At 38.5% G+C, this 22,829-nt stretch overlaps 1 non-coding gene across 1 annotated transcript; it reads right to left on the reverse strand.

Annotated features, from left to right (window-relative positions):
• Nucleotides 1-22,550: 22,550 nt before the first annotated feature.
• On the reverse strand, nt 22,551-22,625 carry Trnas-cga (transfer RNA serine (anticodon CGA)). The gene has a single exon. It is a non-coding gene; the product is annotated as a tRNA-Ser (tRNA).
• Nucleotides 22,626-22,829: the final 204 nt, after the last annotated feature.

The raw sequence follows: 22,829 nt of genomic DNA on the forward strand, positions 1-22,829 counted from the left end.
ACTCCCACCCCCATGGACCCAGCCGTTGGTGGGAAGGCTTGCGTGCCTAAGTGATACAGATAGCCGTACCTTAGGTGCAACTACAATGGAGGGGTATCTGTTCAGAGGCCAGACAAGCGTGTGGATCCTGAAGAGGGGCAGCAGCCTTTTCAGTAGTTGCAGGGGCAACAGTCTCGATGATTGACTGATCTTGCTTTGTAACACTAACGAAACCGGCCTTGCTGTGCTGGTACTGCGAACGGCTGAAAGCAAGGGGAAACTACAGCGGTAATTTTTCCTGAAGGCATGCAGATTTACTGTATGGTTAAATGATTATGGCGTTCTCTTGGGTAAAATATTCCGGAGGAAAATAGGAATGCGGGTAAGATGCCAACTAGCTGTGCAGATGACAAAGAAATTGAAGAAATGTGTGATGAAATAAAAGAAATTATTCAGATAGTGAAGGGAGACGAAAATTTAGTAGTCATCGGTGACTGGCATTCGATTGAAGGAAAAGGAAGAGAAGGAAACGTAGTAGGTGAATGAGATTTGGTGGTAAGAAATGAAAGAGAAGGCCACCTAGTAGAATTTTTCACAGACCACAACTTAATCACAGCTAACACTTGGTTCAAGAATCATAAAAGAAGGTTGTATACATGGAAGAAACCTGGAGATACTAAAAGGTTTCAGATAGATTATATAATTGTAAGACAGAGATTTAGTAACAAGGTTTTAAATTGTAAGACATTTCCAGGGGAAGATGTGGACTCTGACCACAATCTAATCTGTGGATTAAAACTGAAGAAACTGAAAAAAAGGTTGGAATTTAAGGAGATAGGACATGGGTAAACTGACAAAACCAGAGGTTGTACAGACTTTCATTGAGAGCATGAGGGAACAACTGACACGAATGTGGGATAGAAATACAGTAGAAGAAGTATGGGTAGCTTTGAGGGATGAAATAGTGAAGGCAGCTGATGATCAAGTCTGTTAAAAAACGAGGAGTACTAGAAATCCTTGGGTAACAGAAGAAATATTGAACTTAATTGATGAAAGGAGAAAATATAAAAATGCAGTAAATGAAGCAGGCAAAAATGAATACAAACGCCTCAAAAATGAGATCGACAGGAAGTGCAAAACTGCTAAGCAGTGATGGCTAGAGGACAAATGTAAGGATGTTGAGGCTTATCTCACAAGGGGTAAGATAGATACTGCCTACAGAAAAATTAAAGAGACCTTTGGAAAAAAGAGAACCACTTGTATGAATATCAAGAGCTCATAAGGAAACCCAGTTCTAAGTAAAGAAGGGAAAGCAGAAATGTGGAAGGAGTACATAGAGGGTCTATACAAGGGCTATGTTCTTGCGACAATATTATGGAAATGGAAGAAGATGTAGATGAAGATGAAATGGGAGATATGATACTGTGTGAAGAGTTTGATAGAGCACTGAGAGACCTGAGATGAAACAAGGCCCTGGGAGTAGACAACATTCCATTAGCCTTGGGAGAGCCAGTTCTGACAAAACTCTACCATCTGGTGAGCAAAATATATGAGACAGGTGAAATACCCTCAGACTTCAAGAAGAATATAATAATAACAATCCCAAAGAAAGCAGGTGTTGACAGATGCGAAAACTACCGAACTATCAGTTTAAGAAGTCACAGCTGCAAAGTACTTAGACGAAGTCTTTACACACGAATGGAAAAACTAGGAGAAGCCGACCTCTAGGCAGATCAGTTTGGATTCCGTAGAAATATTGGCACACGTGAGGCAATACTGACCCTACAACTTATCTTAGAAGCTAGATTAAGGAAAGGCAACCTACGTTTCTAGCATTTGTAGAATTAGAGAAAGCATTTGACAATGTTGGCTGGAATAATCTCTTTCAAATTCTGAAGGTGCGGGGGTAAAATACAGGGAGCGAAAGGATATTTAAAATTTGTACAGAAACCAGATGGCAGTTATAAGGGGTGAGGGATACGAAAGGGAAGCAGTGGTTGGGGAGGGAGTGAGACAGGGTAGTAGACCTTCCCTGATGTTATTCAATCTGTATATTTAGCAAGCAGTGAAGGAAACAAAAGAAAAATTCGGAGTAGGTATTAAAATCAATGGAGAAGAGATAAAAACTTTGAGGTTCGCCAATGACATTGCAAATCTGACACAGACGGCAAAGGACTTGGAAGAACAGTTGAATGGAAAGGAAAGTGTCTTGAAAGGAGATTATAAGATGAACATCAACAAAAGCAAAACAAGAACAATGGAAGGTAGTCGACTTAAGTCGGGTGATGCTGAGAGAATTAGATTAGGAAATGAGACACTTAAAGTAGTAAAGGAGTTTTGCTATTTGGGGAGCAAAATAACTGATGGTGGTCAAAGTAGAGAAGATATAAAATATAGACTGGCAACGGCAAGAAAAGCGTTCCAGAAGAAGAGAAATTTGTTAACCTCAAGTATAGATTTAAATGTGAGGAAGTCATTTCTAAAAGTATTTGTATGGAGTGTAGCCATGTATGGAAGTGAAACATGGATGATAAATAGTTTGGACATGAAGATGATAGGAGCTTTTGAAATGTGGTGCTACAGAAGAATGCTGAAGATTAAATGGATAGATCACATAACTAATGAGGAGGTATTGTGTAGGATTGGGGAGAAGGGAATTTCGTGGCACAACTTGACTAGAAGAAGGGATCGGTTGGTAGGACATGTTCTGAGGCATCAAGGGATCACCAATTTAGTATTGGAGGGCAGCGTTGAGTGTAAAAATCGTAGAGGGAGACCAAGAGATGAATACACTAAACAGATTCAGAAGGATGTAGGTGGCAGTAATTACTGGGAGATGAAGCAGTTTGCACAGGATAGAGTAGCATGGAGAGCTCCATCAAACCAGTCTCAGGACTGAAGACCTCAACAACAATGATGGGTTGTAGAGGGGACTTGGTACATTTCTAGAAATATGATCATTATCAAAACATGACAGACAACGCTTGCTCTGGAAACGCGCATCAAAGACTGTTATGGGAATAGTGTCACGATGGTGTTCTTAGTGACTAGATGACTGGCAAAGGTTATATATGAAGTACCTGGATTATTGATGTTCAAGAGTCCACAGTAGTTAGCATATAATTCCACTGGATACGAAGTGACGGATGTTTCCAATATCAGTACACACAAACCCACACACACAATTAATATTTACCTGGTTTGTTTCTTCATTTGATGCTGATGTAGTGAACTATGTTCAGTACTTTGTAGATGTTTGCAACATGATTTGGGAGGAATTCGATACCCAGTAGTGAGAAAAAGTGCTTGGACTTAGCAAGCTTTGCTTCAGTCTTATTTATTATTTAATGGATACCTATATGCTGTAATAGAAGTTATATGTAAGAAATATTTCTCCAAATGTTCTGAACAGACAAGCATACTTTAGAGCAAAAGAATGTATTTATGAATTGAATTTGTCATGGAAACTTGACTGACAAATATTTTACAGTGATTAAGAAAGTGAAAAAAGTATGTGCACTCTTGATAGTAGGATATGCACTTGAAAATGTTATAATGTTATGAACAAACTAATGTATTATAACCAAGATGTTAATCGTTTACAAGAGAATAAATATAATAAGTTACTATAATGAATGGACATGTATGATTATCATCATGATGATGATATTTTGAATATGAACTTGGTATTACAGTGATATCACCATGTTCCTGTTATTTGTGTGGGAAAATTCTGTACCTTATCATCCAGCTCTCATAAATGTTGCGGTAAACTGCCAATTCTTCAAAGAATCACACTCCCCTATATAAAATAGCTTCAAACTTGTGATTGCTTCGGAAATGGTTTAAGCCTTACTGGTATATCTTTGACATAACCCATAATTTCAAATTACTTTAATTTTTTTGTAGCTTATATGCTACCATAGACCTTGCCGTTGGTGGGGAGGCTTGCGTGCCTCAGCGATACAGATGGCTGTACCGTAGGTGCAACCAAAACGAAGGGGTATCTGTTGAGAGGCCAGACAAACATGTGGTTCCTGAAGAGGGGCAGCAGCCTTTTCAGTAGTTGCAGGGGCAACAGTCTGGATGATTGACTGATCTGGCCTTGCAACATTAACCAAAACGGCCTTGCTCTGCTGGTACTGCGAATGGCTGAAAGCAAGGGGAAACTACAGCCGTAATTTATCCCGAGGACATGCAGCTTTACTGTATGATTAAATGATGATGACGTCCTCTTGGGTAAAATATTCCGGAGGTAAAATAGTCCCCCATTTGGATCTCCAGGCGGGGACTACTCAGGAGGACGTCTTTATCAGGAGAAAGAAAACTGGCATTCTACGGATCGGAGCATGGAATGTCAGATCCCTTAATCGGGCAGGTAGGTTAGAAAATTTAAAAAGGGAAATGGATAGGTTAAAGTTAGATATAGTGGGAATTAGTGAAGTTCGGTGGCAAGAGGAAGAAGACTTTTGGTCAGGTGAATACAGGGTTATAAATACAAAATCAAATAGGGGTAATGCAGGAGTAGGTTTAATAATGAATAAGAAAATAGGAATGCGGGTAAGCTACTACAAACAGCATAGTGAACGCATTATTGTGGCCAAGATAGACACAAAGCCCATGCCTACTACAGTAGTACAAGTTTATACGCCAACTAGCTCTGCAGATGATGAAGAAATTGATGAAATGTATGATGAGATAAAAGAAATTATTCAGGTAGTGAAGGGAGATGAAAATTTACTAGTCATGGGTGACTGGAATTCGTCAGTAGCACAAGGGAGAGAAGGAAACATAGTAGGTGATTATGGATTGGGGCTAAGAAATGAAAGAGGAAGCCGTTTGGTAGAATTTTGCACAGAGCATAACTTAATCATAGCTAACACTTGGTTCAAGAATCATAAAAGAAGGTTGTATACATGGAAGAATCCTGGAGATACTAAAAGGTATCAGATAGATTATATAATGGTAAGACAGAGATTTAGGAATCAGGTTTTAAATGGTAGGACATTTCCAGGGGCAGATGTGGACTCTGACCACAATCTATTGGTTATGACCTGTAGGTTAAAACTGAAGAAACTGCAAAAAGGTGGGAATTTAAGGACATGGGATCTGGATAAGATGAAAGAACCAGAGGTTGTACAGAGTTTCAAGGAGAGCATAAGGGAACAATTGGCAGTAATGGGGGAAAGAAACACAGTTGAAGAAGAATGGGTAGCTCTGAGGGATGAAGTAGTGAAGGCAGCAGAGGATAAAGTAGGTAAAAAGACTAGGGCTGCTGGAAATCCTTGGGTAACAGAAGAAATATTGAATTTAATTGATGAAAGGAGAAAATATAAAAATGCAGTAAATGAAGCAGGCAAAAAGGAATACAAACGTCTCAAAAATGAGATCAACAGGGAGTGCAAAATGGCTAAGCAGGGATGGCTAGAGGACAAATGTAAGGATGTAGAAGCTTATCTCACTAGGGGTATGATAGATACTGCCTACAGGAAAATTAAAGAGACCTTTGAAGAGAAGAGAACCACGTGTATGAATATCAAGAGCTCAGATGGCAACCCAGTTCTAAGCAAAGAAGGGAAGGCAGAAAGGTGGATGGAGTATATAGAAGGTTTATACAAGGGCGATGTACTTGAGGACAATATTATGGAAATGGAAGAGGATGTAGATGAAGAGGAAATGGGAGGTAAGATACTGCGTGAAGAGTTTGACAGAGCACTGAAAGAGCTGAGTCGAAAGAAGGCCCCCGGAGTAGACAACATTCCATTAGAACTACTGACGGCCTTGGGAGAGCCAGTCATGACAAAACTCTACCAGCTGGTGAGCAAGATGTATGAGACAGGTGAAATACCCTCAGACTTCAAGAAGAATATAATAATTTCAATCCCAAAGAAAGCAGGTGCTGACAGATGTGAAAATTACCGAACTATCAGTTTAATAAGTCACAGCTGCAAAATACTAACGCGATTTCTTGACAGACGAATGGAAAAACTGGTAGATGCGGACTTCGGGGAGGATAAGTTTGGAATTGGTAGGAATGTCGGAACACATGAGGCAATACTGACATTACGACTTATCTTAGAAGAAAGATTAAGAAAAGGCAAACCTACGTTTCTAGCATTTGTAGACTTAGAGAAAGCTTTTGACAATGTTGACTGGAATACTCTCTTTCAAATTCTGAAGGTGGCAGGGGTAAAATACAGGGAGCAAAAGGCTATTTACAATTTGTACAGAAACCAGATGGCAGTCATAAGGGTCGAGGGGCATGAAAGGGAAGCAGTGGTTGGGAAAGGAGTGAGACAGGGTTGTAGCCTATCCCCGATGTTATTCAATCTGTATATTGAGCAAGCAGTGAAGGAAACAAAAGAAAAATTTGGAGTAGGTATTAAAATTCATGGAGAAGAAATAAAAACTTTGAGGTTCGCCGATGACATTGTAATTCTGTCAGAGACGGCAAAGGACTTGGAAGAGCAGTTGAACGGAATGGACAGTGTCTTGAAAAGAGGATGTAAGATGAACACCAACAAAAGCAAAACGAGGATAATGGAATCTAGTCAAATTAAATCGGGTGATGCTGAGGGAATTAGATTAGGAAATGAGACACTTAAAGTAGTAAAGGAGTTTTGCTATTTAGGAAGTAAAATAACTGATGATGGTCGAAGTAGAGCGGATATAAAATGTAGACTGGCAATGGCAAGGAAAGCGTTTCTCAAGAAGAGAAATTTGTTAACATCGAATATAGATTTAAGTGTCAGGAAGTCGTTTATGAAAGTATTTGTTTGGAGTGTAGCCATGTATGGAAGTGAAACATGGATGATAAATAGTTTGGACAAGAAGAGAATAGAAGCTTTCGAAATGTGGTGCTACAGAAGAATGCTGAAGATTAGATGGGTAGATCACGTAACTAATGAGGAGGTATTGAATAGGACTGGGGAGAAGAGAAGTTTGTGGCACAACTTGACTAGAAGAAGGGATCCGTTGGTAGGACATGTTTTGAGGCATCAAGGATCACAAATTTAGCATTAGAGGGCAGCGTGGAGGGTAAAAATCGTAGAGGGAGACCAAGAGATGAATACACTAAGCAGATTCAGAAGGATGTAGGTTGCAGTAGGTACTGGGAGATGAAGCAGCTTGCACAGGATAGAGTAGCATGGAGAGCTGCATCAAACCAGTCTCAGGACTGAAGACAACAACAACATATGCTGGAAGTTTATCAGAAGTCTGTAAGTGCACTCATTCTGAAATACTCAGTGATTAATGTATGGGCAGTTAAGTCGCATATTGCTCCTAGCCATTAACGTATGGGCATTTGGACACCATCAGTTACATTGCCTCGAAAAGCACACAGTTTTTAACTGTTATACTTGCAATTATCTAGTTGTTAATAGGTATAATGGTATGTTAAAAGTTTAAATATTTGTATTTAATGGATAAGTCATCAGTCTAGTCAATAATTATGTGAAAAATTGGAAATGGCATGTTTGTTGCTCCTGGAAGCCATTAGTTATGCAACCGGCATCTGGTTTTGGTTCCGGGATAGTCCCTGGATATTCAGTTGAATCTTCAGTTTCCAAGTGCATGAGGGATATTGAAGTTCTGTAACTGGAATGGGGTTATTTCTATGAATGATAGTGTTGTTCATCATTATGTAAGTAAATGATTTGGCAGAAAAAAGTATTTTCATTATACTGTCTGACTGATTCTTTAGTGACTCTCTTTAATATATGATGCCCCAAGTTAATGATATCGGTGGATTTTAATTTGCATTTCTTCACTGTTTTTGTTACACTAGATACTGGCTAAAGAATTTTCTCCCTCAGGTACCTGTATCCATGCACATACCCTCTCTGCATATATTTATTCCTTAACTACTGTTCCATGCCATCACCGATTGTAAGTGGGTACCTCGTCAGTAGTGTCTAGGTTTTGTTTATTATTGTCATTGATGGTTGCATGAATATTTACTACAGTGTAGATCTGGTTTCTGCACTGAAAGGTTAGTAGCATCATCTGCTTATTGGATGATCAGAAGTCAACAATTGAATCCATTACTTAATAGCTAATGATAAAAGGAGATTCTTCTTTCTCCAGTGCTGTATCTATACTTCAATAATGTGTTAGCCCCATGAATGAAAGGGATATTCACCATTGGTACTTCTTACTGCAACATACGAGACAGAGTTAACTGTTTCAGTCTGCCCATCTTGAATAGTGAGTTGATGCAAGTAACAGACCTCCTTAGTCACAATGAAATTGTCTGATTTCATTAGTGGTTCCAGGATGTCTAGGCATGGTCTCGTAGAATGTGGGTGTGGACTACCCACATTATGAATGTCCACAAATACTGTTAAAGGCTGTGGTAGGGTTGGATACTACCTGAGGTAGCTATTGCTGTAAGGTGTTTATTCGTAGTTTAGTTGTAATTATTTTTGGGAATCTGAATTTCAAAACTCAGATCTGGTTACCACCAACATTACAGCTATGGAATGTTTGATTCGGGTGTTTGCACCCATACACTGGCTGCCATACTAGGCAATGGAAGTTTGTTAACTACTGTGAAGGCAGGTTAGCAGGTTTCCGTTGTTTAACTATTCCTTATTCATCATACTAACTGCCTTCTCTCCAGTTGCAAATGTACATTGTGTGCTGTTGCTCAGTATTCTACATGGGACTATACAGAGTGATTACTGGGGTTTCGTTCAGTTTCTGTAGTGATGCAGGTCTTGTAGGACATAAAATCTTCTACTCAGATTAAACATGTGGTCTGTATCAGTGGGAAGCTCCATTAAACAGTCTCACAGCCAAATACAATAGAATTTTGTTAGAGTAATACTTTGTACTTTATCATCTTCAAGGAAAACTGAAACCTTATAAAAAGCAAAGCATGCAACTAGCATTGTAAAGTACAAACTTTGAGGGGAGCATTCAAAGTGACAAAATAGATTTGTTGGAGCTTATCAAAAGCTTTTGAGAGGGAGCACACAGTGTCTCATCTCAGATAAAGAGACATTGTCAGGTGTAGAACTAACTTTATGTGTGCCCCAGGGAAGTGTGGTTGGACCCTTGCTGTTAATGTTGTATATTAATGACCTTGCAGACAGTATTAATAGTAAAATCAGGTATTTTGCATATAATGCAGTTATCTATAATGAAGAACTACCTAAGAAAAGCTGCATAAATATTAAGTCTACACCACATTAAAATCTTACCAAGATCAAAGACTGGTCACTTATTTTTAATGTTCACCAATGTAAAATTTTGCTCTTCAAAGAATGGAAAGATGTAGTATCACTGTTTGAATTTGCCAACTCATACAAATAACTGGATGTAAGACTTTGAACCTATGTGATCATTCCATTTCAAAACCGAACAGTAATGGGTAAAGAAAGTGGTAGACTTTGGTTTGTTGTTAGAATAATAGCACAGTTCAATCAGTTTACAAAAGAGATTGTTGGCAATAGCTCATGCAACCCATTCTAGAATATTGCTCAAGTGTGTGGGTCTCATACCAAATAGGACTAAACAGGAATACTCCACATACACAGACAAGGGCAACACAAATGGTCACAGGTTTGTTTAATCTGTGGGAGCGTGTCACAGAGATACTGCAGGAAATGAACTGGAAGATTCTTGCAGATGGGCAGTTTACATCTTGAGAAAGTCTGTTAACAAAGTTTCAAGGGCTGGCTTTAAATATTGCTCTAAGGATGTACTACAGTCCTCTATATATTGCTCATCTAGAGATCATGAGGATAAGGTTAGAATAATTACTGCTCACACCGAGGCATTCTAGCAATTATTCTTCCCATGCTCCATACATGAATGGATCAGGAAGAAATGCTAATGACTGCTAAGTGGGTCACACCCTCTGCATGCAGGTTTGTGGAGTACAGATGTAGATGTACATGTAGAAGATGGTGATGAGTGACATGGAGTTGGAGAGTGATATTTCAGCACTGTTACCCATTTCTCATCTCATTCTAACCTGCGTAAACACACTAACGTTAGAGTTATCAGTAGCAAATACCAAATTTGCTGTCTATGCTAAGAGTTTTTGTGTGTTTGCTTTTGTAGGCAAATGGATGGGTGTGTGTGTGGCCTGCAATCTTCTAAAGTGACATCATACAATGGAATCTAGGTGGTGGATGGAGTTGCCATGTAATTCTCTGAAGCAAAATTTCTCCCCTGGAACAGCTGCTGAGAGTGTCTAGGGATATTATTTACCTCTGGTATCCTGAATACTGCTCTCTGCTTTGTGTGTCTAATTTTATATCCAGGAGTTCCATTCCTGGCTTCCAATTGTCTTCAGCTTAGCAATGTACCAGTTAATACTTCATCAATAAATGACAAGCTTAATTTTTATGCTATTCTGCTCAATTGGAAGATGGATTTCTAATCTGTTGCATACAAGTGAACTTTTATCTTTTGGAGTTCTGTAGATCAGCACATCAAAAATGTCATTAATGAGTTGAGTAGAATTACTCTTATTGTCTTTGTATAGAACATACTTCAAGGACTGAGCTGTTCAACCAGAAAATAGCCATGATGTCATCCTTACATTGTGCTTTACTCATCCAGTAACACTAAAGTTACACTTAGGTAAAGTGGCTTGTTATTGTTAGGCCACTCTTTTGATCAGTTATGAAGAATCAAGTACAGGAACTTTTTTTTCTCAGTCCATTGTATAGTACAACACCTCGTGCTATGAAATGGCTCTGCAACATCTATCACAAATATGATGTTGAAGAAAAAGTATCTACTCTTATTTCACAAAATGTATTTGTATCAACATAAACGTGGACATTTTTACACCCATATTATGTATCACAGCTACAACAGTTGTTGCAGACTCTGAGACAGCCTTGATGAAAATCTGAAGAAAACTACTAGCCATAATTCTGTAGTAGTTGTAATAATCTGGTTCCATGCACAACCTGCGAACCATGGCAATCTTATCATTGTAATGTTGTAATTCAGTGCTTGTGATGTCCAGAAGTATGGTGCAATGTTCCTTCAGACACACATGCATATCGAAACGAGCACTATATCATACTTATGAACAACAAACACACCGAGTTAGCATACTTATTTGCCAACACTGGGTAAGTGAATTTCAATTAAAAATTACAATATTCTGCCTGCACAGGACTATACTGGACAAGGCACTTTTCCTTTACCAAATCTCTTGGATAACCCACTCATCAAGATACACAGGACAATCCCCAGAGGAAGTGGCATGGCCATCATTGCAGTTGATACAGTGGGGAGGAGGCGGACAGTCAACCTCGCATGCATCACTACCACATGATACAGATTTGGCTGGATGTCAACAAGAGATTATAGTGTGGCTGAAATGATGACACTGGTAGCAACACATTGGGTTTGGAATGTATGGCTGGACTATGATAATTTCATAGTCATCTTGGATGGAACCAGCACGCTACCAAATGTGAGAAGGAGAGCACAGGTAGGCACTAAGGAGGAATGTACCTTTTTTATTACATGAATGGCAATGACTCCCTGATCAGAGAGGTAACATTGTCAAGCAGCCTGGTGTAAATTACACCACGGAAAGAATTCAGTCTAACCAAGGCCAAAATACAAAGCTCGATGGGCGTCGACACAGATGGGGTAACAGTGGAGAAATGAGGCAGCAAACAGTAGCTGTGCTTGAGAATCAGAACTGGTCTCCAAAAACAAAGTGCCATTCTGTAAATAAGAGCAGGATTTCTGAATAATAAACTGATTTACAGTGTCTAAGGACTGATGGTCTTCAGTATGTGAGACCATAAGGAACCGTGGCGCAGTGGGAAGGGTCTTTGAATCATTAGCCTCATTACGTTTACATTTTGTAGATGCTGAGTGGGAAGATGATTGATTCATCGTGAGGAAATCCTCCACGATTGCGTGTCTGTAATGACATACTCCTTTCATCAGGGGGTTTCCTTTACAAGGGCATCCCAAGCTTAGGTGATTGTTCACACTTCAGGTCACAGCTCCCAAACAACTGACAGAGGGACCAATTGGCAGTTTGGGATGGTTACAGCTCAAACAATCACTTCTCCCTGGGCCTGGCCTGTACCAGGGGGTACATGCGAACCCTACCTGTCGACCCAGAGCTGGGAATTTCGCGTTATCCAGTCACCTATTACACGTCAGATGCATGGGCCAGCCTTCAGGAACACACAGGAAGGAAGAAGAAGAAGAGGAACCTCAAACACCAAAGCGGAGGAACGAGAGAAGAAGGGAAACAATGAAAGGAAAAGGGAGAGGAAAACAAAGGTAAGACTATTCTGATGTCAGCGAAAGAATGCAGAACACTTCCAAAAACATCCCAAGCATGTTCCCCATGGGAGGGGAAAAAGAATAGGAAGAGGATAGGCATGGAAAGTTAAAAATGCTGCAAAGGCTATGGCCCCATGGTTGCCAAGTATGTAGCCACCGGAGTGGTGAGTCCCCTGAGGGAGCCACCCACTCTGTGTATTGATATTATATTGGCCCCATTAGCAGAGAGAACGTGGTCGGCTTCACAGTACAATTGTGAATTAACGTCTCTAAAACAGTACTGACAGGTAACCAATCAATGCTAACCTCCTTCAGAATGATTAGAGTCTTGGTTTTCAAGCATGTGAATCATCATTATGAACTGTGGATCATCTCCTATCTCTCTCTCTGTCTGCATACGTACAGAAAGCTTCTGATGTCTGACACAAGAGGAGTGTATTGCATGTGAGAAATACAGAGTGGAAAATGTAAAGAGCTGGTGCTAAACGAGTTGAAATCTGATAACAAATTCTCTTTCAACAAAAAAATATTCAACACTCAAATGAAAAAGTATTCAGCACACAAATTAGGCTGACCCCATGGATGTCCACTGATACATGTACATTGATCAATCAGTAAAAGTATGACTACCAACCTACTATCGGTACAAACCCATCGAGTCGATAGCAGCGTCTTGTTGTGAGGAGTGACTGATGGTCATACACACACACACACACACACACACACACAAACACACACACACACACACACACACACACACACACGGAGTATCAGTATGTGTACTATACATGTACAGAATTTGTGAAGGCACGTAATCTGAGTGTGACTGAAGACAGATTGTGTTAGCCTCACAGCTTTGTCTTAGTATTTCACAAACTGCTTCACTTGTCAGATCTTTGAGGAGTGGTGTAGCGAGTGTCTTCAACATATCATGAAACCAAGTTCAGATATAATGGGTTTGGGCAGCCACCCCTCGTTACAGATGTCAGATGTCACAGACTACACAGACTGGTAAAACAGGACAGGTGATGAACTGTAAAGGATCTAACAACAGAGTTTAATACTGGGAAGAGTATGAGTGTGTCTGAACACACAGTGCACCAAACACTACTAATGATGGGCATCCACAACCTACAACCCATGCATGTGTAAATATTAACACATCATCGGCAACTGTGACTCAAATGGGTGTGTGAAAATTGGCACTGGAGGAAGATGAAGAGTGAGATATTTAAGCCAGTTACTGAATCTCTCAGACAGCTCTCAGCGTACACGAAAACATGCCATAATGATGGTGTTGCCATTGACAAATTCATTATCCATCATGCCTATGGTCAGACAGATGTTAGAAGTGGAAGACTGTACATGTTCATGTTGGGTACACATCCTATAACTGTAACTGATGACACAATATAGATTGGTGACAGGCGGTTTGAGGAAACACCTGGCTTAATGAATCTTATTTTCCTAAGACCTACCAAACAACTTCCAAAATATTCACTTAATGATAGAGAAAAGTACTGTGAAACCAAAAAACTTACAAAATATTCACTTAATGATAGAGAAAAGTACTGTGAAATACTGCTCATGACTGATGCACATAAGAATGTGAAAAACCCGAGCAACAAGAAATATAAAACCAATACTTGATGGTGAAAACAACAATAACAGCAGCAGCAGTGGTGACGGTATTGACATTGGGCATATAACATCCCAGCTTCCTCAACCAAATTATAACGTCCCAGGACTTTCTGCACCAAATTATAACATTTCAGCTCCTCAACACCGAAGTAAAACGTTGCATTAGGAGGTGTCTGCTTCGTGCAAAAGGTCTTCAGTTCATATTGGCGACAACAAGTAATTCTTCATTACAGACGTTTATTTACAAACAGAACTGACAGACTTCACAGACTCAACAACCGACTCTCAGAGCTAACCGCACTGCATATCCCGAACTGAACTGGCAACTGACAACTCCTAGGTGTATTAATATCTTTCCAAACAATGAGAGTCTTTAACAATGTTTTGTTTACAATACGATAGCAATTCACGACCCAAAACTAAATTAGACATTACAGAATTTTAGTACAGATTAAAGTAAGTAAAAGGTTCAGTACATATAAATTCTTACAAGCATAATTTCCAAATAGATTTTATAACATTTTTCTACCAGCTTCTGGATAACCTTCACCAGATTTGTACCGATGTTTCCAAAAATATCTTGACATTTGATTCTGGATATTTCTTGAGTGATTTTGAACAACTATTTATATGTAAAATGATTTAAATCGTGTTTCAAAACGTAAATAAATCTTTTTAGCAATACTTCTTGATACAAATCGTCTTTCGAAATTAGGTTATGAAACAGTTTTCACAAGTTTTCGTATTTTTGAAGTGTGCATTAAACGTTCATTTTCAGACATTCTCTTTAGCTGGTGAGTTTTTAAAAGTATCTTGTCCATATTATACGAAATAATTTAGCTCAAAACTAATTTATACAATTAATCAGAACTACAGCAAACAGGGAGTCTTTCTTTTACAAAATGAAATATAATTACAAAATTGAATTAAAATAGGTTACTAACACTAATATATATTTACATTAATTCTATTTTTGTTCTTTCTGTGCAAAATGTCCTAATATTGACACAGTACAATATTTAAACATCACCAAAGTTTCCCTTTACATTTTGCATATCTGTATCGACATCCCCTAAAAGTCTACAGTATCGACTACTTCAATATGTCCCAATGTGTCCTGTAATGTTACACAACCCCCCCATCAGCACTTCCTCGTGAAACACGGAAGGGTTGATGTCCTTACATTACGAAACAGAAAAGTTTTACACATATCTTTGGTGTCTTCTTTCTTGAAGACCGGTGATGATCTTTCTTGAAGGTCGGTGATCTTCTTCCTTGAAGGTCGGTATACCTCAATGCCACACACTGTATTTCAGTCTCATCTTCACAGTCCGTATGGTTTCCATATACACTGCAGGCTATCACAGGCTGCAATAGCACAGTCCGCTATGAATATACAGCATACAGTGGTCAAACCCAGTTAAACATTAGCAAAAGCATTTAATAGTCGGAGGACCGGTTTTTAAGGACACAGAAATTTGAATTCTCTGAAGTGTAATTACTCAAGAAAATTTACCCTAAATAATTTCTTAAAGGTAAGAGAGGATAGACTGACAGGTGGAGAAAATTGATTATACAGGATCACAGAATAAGTGTAAGATGCAATGCTAGAATACGAAAATGAAATATGACAATTGCATAGCTAGGGGACCTAGTGCTCGCCAAACACTTAGCACACAAAGAATGTATGCTCCCCTGAGGAATGAGATAAATACAGCATAACAAAGTATACAAAAATATCCTGGTAAGATTACATATAAAAGTCTATAAACATCTATTATCTAAAATACTTTTTTACATTTTTTTATACAATTTCAGTTCGGTCACGTTTCGTAGGCCAAACAGTCTGCCAGAATTTGGGTAGACTAGATGGTAAGCATTCGGATGAGGAATGTCCTGAATCTTGAAAGGTCCAATGTATATGTCAAAAAACTTTTTTAATTCACCACTGATGGCTTTAGACTTCTCTTGTGTTTTAACAAGGACCAAGTCTTCAATTTTAAATTGAATAGGCTTCAATCTTTTGTCATGTCTGCATTTCCTCTTATCACCTTGAGATTTCATGGTCTTTCTCACTATTTCCTCTTTCTCTTGAGTATTTAATGGTTTGCAGACTGGAAACTGGTGGTTTGCTATTATACTGTATTTCATAAGGCGAAAACCCTGTTGAGGAATGCTGTAGGCTGTTCACAACATCTTCAAATTTCTCAACATAGTCAATCCAACTAGCATGATCAGTATTGCAGTAGGTTCTAAAGAATCGCCCAATTTCCCTCATGTATCTCTCCGAAGGGTTTCCTGACAGATGATAAGCTGAAATAAGAATGTGACTTATATTTTCATCTTCAACAAAAGCTTTCCATACTCCAGAAGTAAATTGAGTCCCATTGTCTGATAAGATTTTCTGAGGTTTTCCAACCCTGCCAAAATAGTCTCCTCTGATTTTTGAAATAATGCTCTTACTGTTTGCCTTGCGAAGAGGTTATAACTTAATGAATTTTGAAAAAAACATCAACCATAACAAAAATGTAGCAATAGCCTCCTCTGGTCTTCGGTAATGGTCCATATAAGTCGACAGTGACTAACTCGTGTTGTTCTTTTGGTAAGATGTTTTGCATCAATCCTCGACAAGTTTGGTTGGATACTTTTACTCTTTGGCACCTGTCACAACCCATCAAAATTTTTCTAACCCTCCTGGCTATGTTGTTAAAGTACACATTTTCTTGGATTTTCTGGATACACTTTTGAATCCCACAATGACCAAAACTTTCATGAATGTACTTGATGAGTACATTGACGTACTGTTCAGGCCAACATAATTTCCATACATCGCTATCTACACTGTTTCTCTTGAATAGAATCCCCTTGTAGATTTTGTAATAATCTCCCACTTTTTCATGTCCCTTTTTCCCTAAATAACTTTTGACCAGTTTACAGTTCTCATCGTGGTTCTGATTCTGTCGGATGTAATTACAAATGTCTCCGATTTCTTGTTCATTGTCCACCCCTCTTAAATACATAATTTTGAATTCTTTTTCACATTCCCCACTGTCATCTTCAAAGTCACCCCCCACAGGTAGTCTAGATAAAGCATCAGCAACTACATTATCGGGTCCTCTAAGATATTTTATTGAGTAATTAAATTGTTGTAACAAGAGTGCCCACCTGGTAATCCTTCCATGATGCAACCTACATTCTTGAATATAAATTAATGCCTTATGGTCTGTGTAGACAACTACCTGGTTTCCCAATAAATAATTTCTGAATTTAGAAAATGCCCAGTAAATGGCCAAAAGCTCTTTCTCGGTAACAGTGTATTGCCTCTCATGTTTTTTCAAGGTTCGACTAGCAAAAGCAATAGGCCTGTGTTCTATTTTCCCATTTATATTTACTTCTTGGAAAAGGTGAGCACCTAGGCCATTATCACTACTATCTGCCATAATGTAAAAAGGTAAACTTAAATCAGGACGGTACAAAATTTGACTGTTACATAACTGTGTTTTTATTTCTTCAAAAGCAGCTTCACATTCCTGATCCCAAACCCACATTGCGTTTTTCTTCAGCAATCTGTTAAGACTTGGAGCACTTAGAGCTTGGGTACTAATGAACTTTCTGTAGTAACTGCACATCCCGAAAAATGACTTGAGTTGTTTCTTGGTTTTTGGAATTGGGAATTTTGCAATTGCCTCGAGTTTTTCAGGATCTGGCAAAATACCTTCCTCAGAAATACTGTGCCCCAGAAACTTCAATTTTTTCATACCAAACTTACATTTAGATAATTTAAGTGACATTCCCCCTTTCCTTAATCTATTGCAAACCTCCCTCAAAGTATTAACATGTTCTTCCCAAGTTTCTCCAGTGATCAAAATGTCATCTACATACACAGTTAATTTTGATAAAAGATCTTTTCCCAAAACAAAGTCAAGTGCTCTAATGAATTCGGCTACTGAGACATTCAGCCCAAATGGTACCACACAATACTGGTAACATCTTCCCACATACAAAAAGGCAGTATACTTTCTGGAATCATTTTCTAATTCTACTTGGTGAAATCCTGATGTGAGATCTAAACTGGTCATGTATTTCATTCTTTCAAATTTATGAAGTAATTCGTCTATATTCTCGGGATGATCGGTCTCTCTTTCCAGATACTTATTTAGGTGTCTTGAATCTAGTACAAGCCTGACACTGCCATCACGTTTTGCAACCACTACCAAAGGATTATTGTATTGGCTCTTACTTCTCTCAATGATGCCCCACTCTTCCATCTTTTGAAGTTCCTTTTCTACATCTTTTCTCTTTGCAATGGGTACACTATAAGGTTTTATAAAGAATGGCTCATGTGGTTTTAATCTGAGTTTACATTGATAATTCTTTACTCTTCCAGGTCTATCATCAAAAACATCACAGTAATTCCACAATAATCTTTCTAACTCTACCTTCTGTTCTTGGTTCAAATTATTTGATTCCCGTAATTTTTCTTGAACTATATCCCCATATTCTCCATCATCATAATCCTCAGTAATTTCCTCTACACAATAACCACAGTCTTTAGAAAATGTAACGTCCCTAATTTCAATTCCCTTATCAGCACAGTTTTGAACCAACATGTCAGTACTGGAACATACTCTCGTCTTAGGATCAATAAAGGTAAACAAACTCTTTTCCCAATCAAATGCTGCATTAGCTTTTAATATCCAGTCCATACCCAACAGTACATTCTCATTTAGGTCACTTATTACAAGACATCCTTGAGTAAACTGTACATAATTTATACTGAAGGACAACAACACCTGTCTATTAACAATTTTGCTCAGTTTGCCGGTAATGCCTCTAATTTTTATTCCAACAACTGGTAATTCAACAAAGTCAGGATCATGCTTAATTATATATCTTAATTTGCTTGAAATGGCACTAATTGGACTCCCTGCGTCAATCAAACAATACCCTTCCCAACCTGCAGCTTTAATTTTTATGTATGGACTACCAATAGTGGTGTGTTCCCTTTCTTCCTGTTCTTCATACAAAAGATCTTCTGCTATCTCATCATACCTCTGTTCCATATTTAGGTTTTCTTTATTAGGCAATACTTTCTTCAAACTTCTAGGTCTACTGGAATTTACTGGAATGTCTGGATTACTATTTACCTCACACACATCCTGACTAGTACCCCGTTTGATGATTTCATTAGGCTTAAAAGCAGAAACTGGTTCACAAACTTCCCTTAATTTGATCTTAACATCATTGTCATCACTGTAATCTTTAAATTTGTCCCAAACAGATTTCAAAATAATCTCAGATGCATCAGCACAATCAACCCCCCTGTCTCCTGATGTATTACTAAGCTGAACTGGCACAATCTGATTCTCATGTGGAATGTAGTTAGAGTTCCTGGCACAACTATTCTCAACACTATTGCTTATAAGATCCTCCTTAACTTCAACATAAACTATTCCATCCAATTCACCATCAAAATCTTCTAGTACATAATCACCATTAGCCTTAACATCAACATTATCATCATCATTGCCTGAGCTAACACTACAAACACTACTAGTATCATCAACATTACTCACAACACCATCTTCACCAACCACATCCACATGAATATTAGACTTTCCAGAAACTTCAGTACGAACATCATTATGACAACTTACATCTAAAACATCACCACACATACGTTTGTACAATCCAAAATTATCAAAGTTATCCTTACCTTTCATTTCAGCATTAGGTGCTTCTTCTTGATTATATAAATTTGCAATTATATCATCTTCTAAGCCTACTTCATCAAAGGTAGCCTGGTTCCTATTACAGTTGTTTCTAGTATTTTCTCTGATGACATTCCAAAATTTCCTGTCAAATTTAATTTTTTCATTACCTCTACCTACAGATCGATCATAAGCATACTGTCTATACTGGTTAGGTCTCTGATTATAGTGCTGTCTGTTCCGGGTGAAATTAGCCTGATTTTGAAAATTCCTTGCCCCAAACTGACAGACTCCCAGTGGAGCATTTAGTCGTTTAAAGGCCTATGTCTGTTGTTTCCCTGCCTCGGGTTACCTTCTCTCATGTCATTACCCCAGGACCTGTTTCGATTTTCCCATTCTCTTTTTGAATTAAAGTGCTGATAATTCCTACCAAATTTTCTTCTGTCATTGCTATTATAATTATCCCTGTTGTTGTTAAAGTTTCTTCGTTCACTATTACTGTTATTATTTCCACAGTTCGGTTCCCACCCTCTGTGTGATGAACCTACAAAGTCGTTAAATCTGTTGTTTTGTTCAAAGGCTCTATCAAGTTTGTCCACATATTTCAAGAATTGTTCTACGGACTCATCTGGACCATATACTAAACCCCATTGTACTCTTTTCGGAAGTCTCCGTTTTAGTGCATCAATTTGAGTTAGCTCATCAAATGGCTTATCCAGATGCACTAATTTTTGCAACTGTTTCTCACAATAGGCTTTCATTGACCCATCAGATTCTCTGTAACTAGGACCATTCAAGAATTCACTTTTGATTCGAGCTTGCACAGTTTCAGACCAAAATTTGGTTAGAAAACATTTTTCGAAATCTTCAAAGGGCATTTCCGCTGAACAATTCTGATTGGCCCACGAAAGCGCCTCACCATCAAGTAATTTCTTTACAAATTTTATCTTAACACTATCTGTCATTATGGACGTGAACTGTTCCTTGCAGAATTGCATGAAGTCTTTTGGGTGTATATTCTTGTCACCGGGATAAGTTTTAATGGGAAAATTTCCCCATACCCCATTACAACTATTACTAAAACCTTTTTGCAACATAGTTCCTTGTATTTCTACAAATTTTCGGTCTACAGTTTTTTCGACATTACCTACTCTGCTACAAATTTCTGTGACCTTTTTGACAGAATCAAATTTGAAAGATTCAATTTCGCTTTCAAAAAATCGCTTTGTCTGGTCAAATTCATTTCTCAATTGAGAATTTTCCCCATTTACAAAATCAACAACTTTTTTAAGTTTTGACTGGTTATTTGAAATTTCGTTACTTAAATCAGTTTCAAGGACAGAAATTTTGCTCTCAACCGTGTCCACACGACAACTAAGTTCTTTTTGGGTTGACTCAAAAGTAATTCGCCATTCTTCGAGAACCTGATTAGTGTGAGCAATCTGTTCTGTATTTGAATTTATTTCTGATTTTAAATCACACACAGCCTTCGAAATCGACCTGTCCATCTGTTGTTGTGTCTGTTTAATTTGTTGACGTAATTCGGCACGAGAATCGTCCATCTTCGAGTTTAACTCTGAAAACATTTGTTTTAACATTTCCAACATTCCTACACTGTCAGAAGCACTTTCCCTAATAGGTGTACTCGCTACACCGCTGTCAATACTGAAATCTGCGTCTTTTTCCATTATTTTAGGAAGCAGGTACTTATCTTAGTGTCCGTCGGCGGTCGTTGGTGTCCGTGTTTTGTGAAATTTCTTCAGTTCCAGGATGGTTTTGCTCGGTTGATTCACTCCTCTTCTTGTGACCCCAGAATCGACGTATTTACTTCTGAAGAATGACTGGTCCGTCGTATATCCTCTTCTTGTGGTCCCAAAACAGACGTATTTTCTTCTTGTGATCCCAGAAGAGACGTATTTTATTTTGAAGAATCACTGGGTGGTCGTCAGATCCTCTGCTTCCTCCACCAAATTATAACATCCCAGCTTCCTCAACCAAATTATAACGTCCCAGGACTTTCTGCACCAAATTATAACATTTCAGCTCCTCAACACCAAATTAAAACGTTGCATTAGCAGGTGTCTGCTTCGTGCAAAAGGTCTTGAGTTCATATTGACGACAACAAGTAATTCTTCATTACAGACGTTTATTTACAAACAGAACTGACAGACTTCACAGACTCAACAACCGACTCTCAGAGCTAACCGCATTGCATATCCCGAACTGAACTGGCAACTGACAACTCCTAGGTGTATTAATATCTTTCCAAACAATGAGAGTCTTTAACAATGTTTTGTTTACAATACGACCCAAAACTAAATTAGACATTACAGAATTTTAGTACAGATTAAAGTAAGTAAAAGGATCAGTACATATAAATTCTTACAAGCATAATTTCCAAATCGATTTTATAACATTTTTCTACGAGCTTCTGGATAACCTTCACCAGATTTGTACCGATATTTTCAGGAATATCTTGACATTTGATTCTGGATATTTATTGAGTGATTTTGAACAATTATTTATATGTAAAATGATTTAAATCGTGTTTCAAAACGTAAATAAATCTAGAATGAGATTTTTCACTCTGCAGCGGAGTGTGCGCTGATATGAAACTTCCTGGCAGATTAAAACTGTGTGCCCGACCGAGACTCGAACTCGGGACCTTTGCCTTTCGCGGGCAAGCACTCTACCATCTGAGCTACCGAAGCACGACTCACGCCCGGTCCTCACAGCTTTACTTCTGCCAGTATCCGTCTCCTACCTTCCAAACTTTACAGAAGCTCTCCTGCGAAACTTGCAGAACTAGCACTCCTGAAAGAAAGGATATTGCGGAGACATGGCTTAGCCACAGCCTGGGGGATGTTTCCAGAATGAGATTTTCAATCTGCAGCGGAGTGTGCGCTGATATGAAACTTCCTGGCAGATTAAAACTGTGTGCCCGACCGAGACTCGAACTCGGGACCTTTGCCTTTCGTGGGCAAGCGCTCTACCAACTGAGCTACCGAAGCACGACTCACGGCCGGTACTCACAGCTTTACTTCTGCCAGTATCTTTTTAGCAATACTTCTTGATACAAATCGTCTTTCGAAATTAGGTTATGAAACAGTTTTCACGCGTTTTCGTATTTTTGCGATCATAATATAGAATTTCTCCATAGAAAGTTCCAGAGGTGTGCATTAAACGTTCATTTTCAGACTTTCTCTTTAGCTGGTG

The sequence above is a fragment of the Schistocerca gregaria genome, unplaced genomic scaffold, assembly GCF_023897955.1.
Source record: "Schistocerca gregaria isolate iqSchGreg1 unplaced genomic scaffold, iqSchGreg1.2 ptg000304l, whole genome shotgun sequence".
NCBI lineage: Eukaryota > Metazoa > Arthropoda > Insecta > Orthoptera > Acrididae > Schistocerca > Schistocerca gregaria.